Genomic DNA, 10,457 nt, shown 5'->3' on the forward strand with positions numbered 1-10,457 from the left:
ACTTTTGTGGATGAAGTCCATCTTTAGGTGTTGGAATTGGAGTTTGATTGGGAGAAAGCCACTGTTTTTTGCTTTTAATATTCTTATATGGCACCCATTTTTCGTCACCAGTTTTACGTCTCGTTCCAAAAATGGGTCATTTTGCTGTCTGGTCAACAATAAATTACAAATCACCCGTCTCTGTGCTTTATTGTTTTCTGACAGTTCATGCGGTACCCATACACCCTGTTTAAGAACCTTGTCACTCTTATGTAAGTGCTCTTGGACAGTTGACCATGATGAATTAGGTTTCTCTGCTAATTCTTGTACGGTTTGTTTTGGATCTGATTCGATGCTCTTAAGACGAGAGTCTTAAGAGCATCGTCATCTAGAGTAAGAGGTCTTCCAGATCGAGGACGACCAGAGAGATCAAATTTTTTTTCTGCAAATCTCCTAAACCATCGCTGACATTTGTTAACCTTCAATACGTCTCCATAAGTTAAGCAAATGATTTTGGTAGCCTCGGTAGCATTCTTTGCTTGGTGAAACAAAAACAGCATACAATGACGTAAATGCTGCTCTTCAAGTTTAAATATAGTTTATATAGTTAGATATAATTTATTTTTTATTAATTCACATAAATATATTTCATCTACATAAATATTAATATTACTCATAAAACAGAAACCGAAATACAACAATCAAGTAATAGAAATGGGTTAATTATGAAATAATTTATGTAATTTAAGTAAATAAAAATCCTATAAATTTAAAGTCTCTTTAAAATTTTTAATTTAACTCATTGATTTAAATTTTCATGCAATATATTTTTAAAGGTTTAAATTTAAAAATATATTAAATGTAAACGCAACATACAATACTTGACAAAGTTTAAAGGATGACCCTCCTTTCGTAAAAATTTAAAGAAGGGAATGATTCTGCCCGCGATCTCTACTGTTAGTGAATAATCTCTCGATACATTATCGTATTTACATGCTGCTATTCAAAATCCCAACCTTGAGTGCAGCTGAAGTGATCCTATTTCATAACAATCCGGCTATACAGCCAACCTGTTTCATAAAGCGTTTACCTTGATAGCTCTGGATGGAAGGCTGACCTTGATGGCCAATATTTCACTAGCGATGATGTTGATGTAAAATCAGTCACATGTCTGGCTTAGAGGGCAGATTGTCATACGCAACAATAAAAGTATTTAAAAAATCGCTTTGAACAATACAGCAAACGAGTAATTAAAATTAATAAATAGAGTACTAGTACTAGTGCAGGGAAACCATATTTAATTAAACCCGTGATAATATGAAGGAAAGAAGAAAATGATTAATAGATGGCGCTACTGTTGTGCATTCATCATAAAACTTTGGATTTTAAATTAGATATAGAATGAATTTAAACAATGACCTTGTTTCATTCACATGTTTAAATTGTGTCATGTAAAATTCTCTCTTAAAGGTTGCTTCAAGAGAAGATTAATAGCCTTAATCCTCTCTTGGTTCATTAATTTGAATATTCGTCTTTTCAATGTCGCTTCCGAAAGCAGGTTAGACAAAGAAACTTCATTGAAATGTGATTATACCAAGGCTCTCTAAATGGCCAGAGAATACATGAAATTGACAGACAAAAATACTTCTAGGAAAGGAGTAAGACGCAGTTTAGTTACGGTAGATGGCGCGGCGTGAATGATAGATTCTGTAGCGTGCACACAGTGTTTTAAGTAGAGCAGAAGCTGAGCACTACCGCCCTCTCGTGATCAGTCCTTGGACTTCGTGGAGGTATAACGCAATACAGTGGTAATAATAATTCTTGTCAAAATATTGAGTGAAGGTATTTTATTTTTACACAATACTTAAAAAACTCAGACTTTAGTATTACAAAATAATGATAGCAGTTGGCACTACTTGTTAACCGTTATTCTTAAAGCAATGAAACAGAATGTACATTTCTTTGAGAATGCAAAAAGATATCGGAAATAAAAACTTACGTAAAAAAACGTTTTGGATTACCCGCTTTTCTAAGAAGTGAGGAAGAAGTGTTCCTGAGAAAGAACCTGTCCAACTACAAGAACAAATTTTGTAATGATAAATGTCGTTGACTAGGCAACAGCCGGAATGAAGAAAAGTAAAATGGACTCGTTAGCTTGACATTTAACTCGGTAAACATCCACTTGACTCATCGTGGGACAGTAGTGACTGAGAAACCTGTAATTCACATTACCCAGTATTAAATACTGCATCGTGGAATGGTTACAAAGTGTCTGCCCATTGTTAACATCGATGTTAAGCGACGCAAGACGGAGGAACAATTCAAATGATACTCTACTCCGGTGGTTGATAGATTAAATCTCGTCCCGCTTTCACTCCAATACAGTAATTGTTGTCGTCCTTCATCTGGTTAATAAGTGCCTAACATTAAGATGGATAAATGCCAACAACTAGAGGATAAAGAAAAAAACGTTTCAGGTAATCCAAGGACAAATGAATTGCTTTACATATTCAACTTTTACACGCACGCAAATGTCTTGCTTATTACGAAACTAAAAAGTGGTTATTAACACTGACAGAAAGCTCGCAAAGCATTTTTGATTTTTGTCAACCTTGTTATTATATCTAACAACTCTATTGTTGTCGGCAATAAAACGAAACTTTGTCCTACAGATGACCTTTCAGTGTAATAGTTCCTAAAATTATTAACTAATAATGAAATCAGATTGAATATAAATAAGCCAGACTTCTGTTAACAATAATCTAGACAGTATCATTATAGACAATCATTCCAGAAGGAAATTAAAAACTAGAAAAACGAATAAGCATGAGAATTTCTCTGTATTCTTTTCCTAATAACTCAATCCTTTATCTCATAATGGCTTTAACTTGCTTTCATCTATGGAGAGCAGGAAATGTGGTCTACTTTATTCTTTGAGTCTGATACCATAAAATTGAAAACGATGCGTTATATTTTGAAACTTGTTAACAGTCCATAACACTGTTAGTAACTGAATAAAGTTAAACGTCTTGTAAAGAAATCTAAGCTGGGCTGTGTTTTGGCAAGTAGGAGAAATACCATACCGGCCACTGGATTAGAAATCTTTATGTGCGTAAGTGTCACTTACGCAAAATATCCCGGATGTTTAATAAGAGGAAAACCCCCACATCGGTCGTCTAAGAGGCGTAAGTGTGCTCCTAGGACTGTCAGGAACGAGATTGCCATCGTCTGAGAAGAAGTGTGAACAAACAGAACTTCCTGTGTGCAGCAGTTGACCGAAGCATTTAATGAAGACTGTTCCTCATCCATAACCCTTGGCAAGTGTGCCAAATGGCACGCCAACGACTTTTTTCCGGCATGCAACCAGGGCTTACCTTAAAAAATAAATAAATACATATCCAACATCTTAACCTGAAGGAACTTCTTGAAGTGATGCAACCACTAACCAAGGTTATTAATTACATTTCTTCACGTGCTTTGAATAAAAGACAATTTCAGAATCTATTGAATGAGGTTGATTCGGTGTACAGGGGAATAATGATGTACAGCAATGTTCATTGACACTTAGTCGAGGTCTTGTTCTAAAACGATTTGTTTAATTCCTGGATGAGATAAATCGCTTTTTGACTAACGAAAAATGTCTTATAAAGAAATGTGTCACATCGTGTGAGTTTGTAAACTGATGTTTTTTTTGCAGATTTTTGCAAATATTTAAATGACTTGAACCTTAACTCCACGGCTCTGGTAAGACTTGATGTTATGTTTGATGACATAAAATGAAACAAAAGTTATGAAGAGGGATGTAGACAATGAGAGATTTGGATACTTTCTAAACCTAAAGAAATACATCAATGATATCCAGAAGGATGACAAAACAGACCGCCGATGTAATGTCTTCAAAAGCTAACTTTAAACTTGTGTCAACTGCTGAGCAGTTCCCTCTAAGATTTGATAAGTTCAGAGAATTAGAAGAGACTGCAAAATTCATTAAGTTTCCAGACATTATAAAACTGGATGAATTAAACTTGCAAATGTTTTCGTGGATAAATATGGACGACTTTGAAATTCAGTTGATTGATTTTCAAAGTAGCTCAATTTGTAGGCAAGAAATGTGTTGACCTCAGAGTTGACTTGGAAAATATTGAAAAGTGCTGAAAACGAGCTGTTAAGGACTTGGAATACTATTCCAGGAACACAAAAATGGATAGCAATACTATCCATTTTTGCATCTATGTATTCTTGTGAATCATTGTTCTCAGTGATGAACTTTGTTAAGTCTCGTAAGAGGAGTAGCCTTATAGATGAAACTAGTAGGGCTTGCATATCTCTAAAAGTACCTGATATTAATTATCTGTCATCAGCGATGCAGCAGTAGAAGTCTTATTGATGCCATAAATAAATAAAATGCCCATTATTTTTCTTTCTCTAGTTTTGATTTGATGTTTTCTGCTAAAACATGTTAAAGACTGACTTCTGTTCAATCTATTATCTAGGTAAAATGACATTTTATTTTATCTATAATTTTTATGTATTACTCGTAAGGGATTAATAATTAATAAAAGAATATCTTTCATTTTATTTTCTTTTATTGTCAAGTTTAGTCAAGTAAACCGGTTACGAGACTGTACACCGTAACGTATTGGAAAAACTTAAAAAAACTTATGTCTGATTGATTTTTATAAAAAAACAAAAACAAAAAATTCAGAATTATTGTTTACTATTTTGCTGATGTTAAAAATTGCATCTTTAAATTCTGTGACTGTTTATCGTAGTTGGAATTACACTTAAAGGCAAATAACCACGCTATCAATAGGGTAGAAGGACTTATAATCTTTACACGATTACAATAATCACTCTTACAATATTCTTTGATTTTATCGCTCTAGTGTGATTTTCAATTGTTTGAAAAGGTTCTCCCAATACTTAAAAGACACGAAATACTAATGTTCCCCAAAATTTCGGTTGACACGTGAGAAAATTTTGCATCAAAGATTTGGCGATTTTGGCACGCATACTTAGAAAGGTTGCCCACCCCTCGTCTAGTCTTTCGATATTATTGACATTCTCTGTGATTTCATGCTAACAGGTTTGGTGTCCATGTTAAGTCATTTCGCTACAATACAAACACCTAAGAGATTTATATTATCTGTTAACAAGAATACCTAGATCAATAACTAAACGGATTTAAAGAAAATTTGGTGTCCCTTATCGTTACTAAAACATGTTTATTGATTAAATTTTCATTTAACGTATATCGAATTTAGTGATAACCTAAAAAAAGGGATTTAGTGATAGCCCTGAAAACACTAAAAACCGCATCAAAATACTCGTTGTTGTTATTATTATTATTATTACTATAAAAATAAGCAATAAAATAAAATAATAAAAATAATAATAAATGAATAAATAAAAATTATGCATTAGTTCTTCGTGGTAATATATCTTTTAAGTGGTTCATTTTAAACTGATAATATAGTTTTTTATGTATATAGGTAACTTACCCGCTGTGTCGCATATTATAAAGTGCAAGTCTAAATATTTGAGGTCTGTTACTTCCTGGACTGCGGGGCAAGAGAATGTATTCCTTAGCTTCAGCATTATGAAATATGACATTTCATTGATATATATTAGAGATCCGAGATCATCCGAGGACTTTTAAAGATGATGAGCTCAGAGTTATTGCTGTTTAATATGAGTGAAGCTAGTCGGTGATTATGTTAAAATCTGTAAATACTGCATAATCATTGATGGTTCTTTGTATAGAATATGAGCAGTATGTCATCTGCGTACTGATATTGTGGATTAGTTAGAAAATTTACAAAAATTTACAAAAATTTAAAAATTCGCTCTCAGTTCTGTCACTGGAAGTGTCATTATAGTGTGATGTTGGCATACCAGGAAAGTACCAGAAGTGGTGGAATTTTCCTCGTAATGTCACCTGTTTCAAAATTTTGAAACGAAATGGGTGTTCTATGCTATCAAAAGTTTTAAAAAAAGTCAAAAGGTAGTGATCTTTATTGTTCGGGTAACTTTCTTGTATATACAAAGCATTTGGTGACAAGTCACAATTCTTGAGGATTGTCGGATTAAGTTATAAGAAGACATCATCAGTTGCATCACTCTTGGGACTGGCGCTCAGCAGCATTTCCTCCATTCCGCTCTGTTATTTGCTTTCTTCTTAACTTCCTGATAACTCCTCAAACCCGTGCTGTCTTTGACTTGGTCAAGAAAGCTTTTCCTTGGTCTACCTCTTCTTCTTTCCCCCTCTATTTTGCCTTCAGTTATTCTTTTCACAAGTCCATCATGTCGAAGAATATCTCCAAACAGCCTATCCCTTCTAATTTTGATCGATTTAATTAGAGTTCTTGTTTAGTTTATCTCTCTCTGGACTTGTTTGTTTGATTTTGTTTCTGTCCATTTTATTTTGTTCATGCGATGCCAGCACATTTCAAAAGCCTCCAATCTTCTTACATTTTCTCTGCCTAGAATCCAGGTTTCACATCCATACAGTGCAATGCTCCATATCAATGTCTTTACTATTTTTTTTTCAACTGTAGGTTGAGGTTTCCAATTAAAATGCTTTTCATCTTAGATAATTGGACTTCATTGTTTATTCTTGATCTTATGTCTTCTCTTGTTCTGCCATCTTCTGTTATTAGGCTTCCTAAATATCAGAAGGCCTGGAGAGAGAGACGAATTCCAGATGATTAAAGTAGAGCTCTAATAGTGCCCATAGCTTTTCACTTGTTTTATTTGTTTCCAGCTGATGTCTATATGCTCTATATTGATAGGGATTTGCCTGTAACAATGATTTTAGTCTTATCTGTGTTGATTTTCATTTTATATTTTTCAAGGTTATTATTTAGTAATTCTAGCATTGTTTTTAACGTTCTTCTGTTTTCTGCTACAAGGGCTATGTCATCAGCAAATCTCATACATATGACTTGTTCACCATTTATCTCTATGCCACTATTTATTTTATCTTTAGTTTCCTGAATGGCCTTTTCGATATATAAATTAAATAAAAGTGGTGAAAGTGGTACATCCTTGTCTTACTCCACTCCTTATATTTATTATTTTCTCCTTATCATTGATTTTAATCCGTCCATTTTGATTTTTGTAAATTTGATAAATTATTTTCCTATCCCTCAAATCTATGCCGATATTAGTTAGACAATTTAGGAGTATTTGCTGGTTTACTTTATCAAATGCTTTCTCTAAATCAAGGAAGCAAATGTAAGTATTTTAACTAAGGTCTAATCTTCTCTCAATTATTGTTCTTAAACAGAGTATTGCCTCTCTTGTTCCTTTATTCTTTCTGAATCCAAATTGGTCTTCATCGAATAGATAATCTATTTTTGAATAAATTCTATTTTGAATAATTTTTAGCAGAATTTTGCTAACATGTGGGATTAAAGCTATTGTTCTAAATTGGCTGCATTTGTTTGAATTATTCTTTTTTTTTGGTACTGGTATTATGGTTGATTTTATAAACTCCTTTGGTATTTCTCCTCTATCATAGATTTGGGCTATTAATTGATAGAGTAAGGTTTTTGTCTCATCACCTAGATTTCGTAGCAATTCTATAGGAATATTGTCTACACCTCGACTTTTTCCCTTACTCATTTCGGAGAGTGCTTTATCAAATTCTTCTCGCATTATCGGGGGTCCTAGATTATCTTCATTTTGATTTTCTATGCTGATATCAACATCAAGTTCGTCGCCATTATAGAAATTTTCAAGATAATTCTTCTATTCCATTAATATATCCTCAGATTCTATTAGTAATTTTCCATTTTCATCTTTGGTGGCATTGTTTTTACTGTTCTTATTAAATTTGAAAGTCAGTTTGTTAATTTCTTTATAGGCTTTCTTTATGTTTTCTTTTTTAAATAATTCATCTATGTTATTACACTGTTCTTCTAGGTATTCTTTTTTGGCTTGTCTACATTTTCTTGTAATTGGATTTTTAAGATATTTGTATTTGGTCACATCTTCTTCTTTAACAGCATTTTTATATTTTCTTCTTTCATCCATAAAGCCAAGTATTTCATCTGTTATCCAATATTTTTCAATAATTGATTTGATGAATTTGTAAATAACTCTTTAATCATATTCCATTGGTTTTCAATATTATTCTGACTATTTATGTTTTCTGGAATGTTACGATCAGTTGCCTCTTGGTTTACTTCTTTACTCTTTAATTTTTCAAGGTTCCATCTTATTGGTTTGTATCTTTGGATTTGTTTCCTATGTTTCAGTTCTGTTTTCATTAAGACAAGGTTATGGTCACTACTAATGTCGGCACCTGGATAGCTTTTGCATTTTTTTATTTGGTTCTGTATCTTTTCTTCACCAATATATAATCTATTTGATATCTATTTGAATTCCCAGGCGCTTTCCAGGTGTATCTTCTTCTTTTTGGAACTTGAAATAGTGTATTTGCAATAACTAACTGTTTCTGTGTGTAAAATTCTATTAATTGCTTTCCTCTTTAATTCCTACGTCCAAGGCCAAATCTTCCTGAAACATTATCATTGCTCTCTTCTCCCACTATAGCATTCCAATCTCCCATTATTATTGTATTGTCTCTGTCTTTAAAGCTGCTCCAGATTTCTTCTATTTGTTCATAAATTTCTTCTATTTCTTCATCGTTATGTTGTGATGTTGGCATGTAGACCAATATAATATTGAGGTTTACGTTCATTTTGAATGCTTATCACCATGATTCTGTCACTATGGTTAATAATTGTAGCGATTAAATTTCCAACTTTTTTATGAAGCATTATTGCAACATCTGACTCGCCCTACTTTTGTCCTGAATATATTATCCGAAATTCTCCACTCCAGAAATCACCCTGTCCCTCCTATCTCATCTCATTAATGCCCAGAATGTCTATTTGAAGCCTCTCGATTTCTTTTTTCACATTTTCTATTTTACCTGGTTCTAGCAGTATTCTTGCATTCCACTTTCCAATATTCAGCTTATTTCTTGTATTCATTTTTGAATAAGTACCAGGATTTCGTTGGCTGTCGACCTGAGAAGCCTGGACTCTATAAGAAGGCATGATGTATACTAATTTCTTCATCAGTTTCATCGTCCATTAATAGTTTAAAAAAAGTGATTTTTATCAAGAGCTGAATTAATTATATCACAGAGATCATCCATTATGATGATGGTTCCTTTATTTCTACAAAATGCACATTGCATATTGTATAAGAGATTAACTTTTTCAAAATACGTGGATATTTGGTCGATAATTCTTTCCATGAGTTTTTCTATTACTGAAAATGCGAATATCGTCCTTTAATTCTTAATTTCATCAGTTTTTCCTTTCCTGTGTAATGGAATTTGTGCAGTTTTTAGATGTTTTTGCCTTTCTGAAAATCAGGTTTAATATTTTGAGTGTAATCGGCCTATGACGAGGTGGTGTATTTTGATATCCGCCAGTCTTGTGTGATCACATCCAGATATTTTAAAATTAATTTTTGAAATGACCACATACAAATCTTTTTATGTTATCTGGGGAGCCAAAGAGACATTTTTTGTGTCTGAATTCTTTCTCCGGTGTTTATATCGAATGCTTTACTTATTATTATCCAAATTATTTTAACATTTTATTTTATTTTATTGTTCTAATCGATATAAATCGAAATAATTGTAATTATTTCTTTTGAAATTAATTGAAACGATTAAAGTTTGAATTATTAAAGTTTCCGTATTTAGGATATTTAATTAGATGTTTCTTTATTTAATGCTGATGCCACTAGTAGTCTTTTTGTATATTTCAGTAGCCTATGATCGTTTAGCAATGGCGATGAAACCTTGAAACCTTATTAGGGCTAATCTTTATTGTTCGAGTAAGTTTCTTGTATATGCAAAGCATCGTGGTGACAAGTCACAATTCTTGAGGATTGTCGGATTGAGTTATACGAAGACATGAGGTATTCTAATTTCTTCATCAGTTTCATCGTCCATTAATAGTTTAAAAAAATGTTTGATCTGAGCGGAAATGGAGTTTCTTTCTCCAGTGTTAGGTTATGTAAGGATGGAAAGTAGCCGTCGGCTAATTCTGTTTTAATGGTGATTATGCACAGGTTTAGTAGGAAATGTATATACGACCAGGTCTAGTATAAAATTAGGTGAAGAAATATTCTGTCCTGGTATAAAAATAAATGCCATCTGAAGATCGCTTCTGAATAAAATGACTAGGCATTTCAACTCTCTAAAAATATTAACTCTGAAAAGCGATAAACACTTTCTTCATAAGGACAAAAATGAACTTTGAATTAGTATAGTTGATTGACTAATCATTAGCATCTTATAAGTAGTTATTTTGTTCCATCAAATAGTGGATGTTGTTTATAGGATCAAAAGCAACTTCCGGATTTACTGATCCGGAAGTAAACGGTTTCCCCATATATATACAGAAAAACCCAGTATGCCTCCAGTGAGGACTTTCCCTGTCAAAATTTCC

Source organism: Typopeltis vanoorti, chromosome 14 (assembly GCF_054136105.1).
Source record: "Typopeltis vanoorti isolate ZY-2024b chromosome 14, IOZ_Tvanoo_1.0, whole genome shotgun sequence".
Lineage (NCBI taxonomy): Eukaryota > Metazoa > Arthropoda > Arachnida > Uropygi > Thelyphonidae > Typopeltis > Typopeltis vanoorti.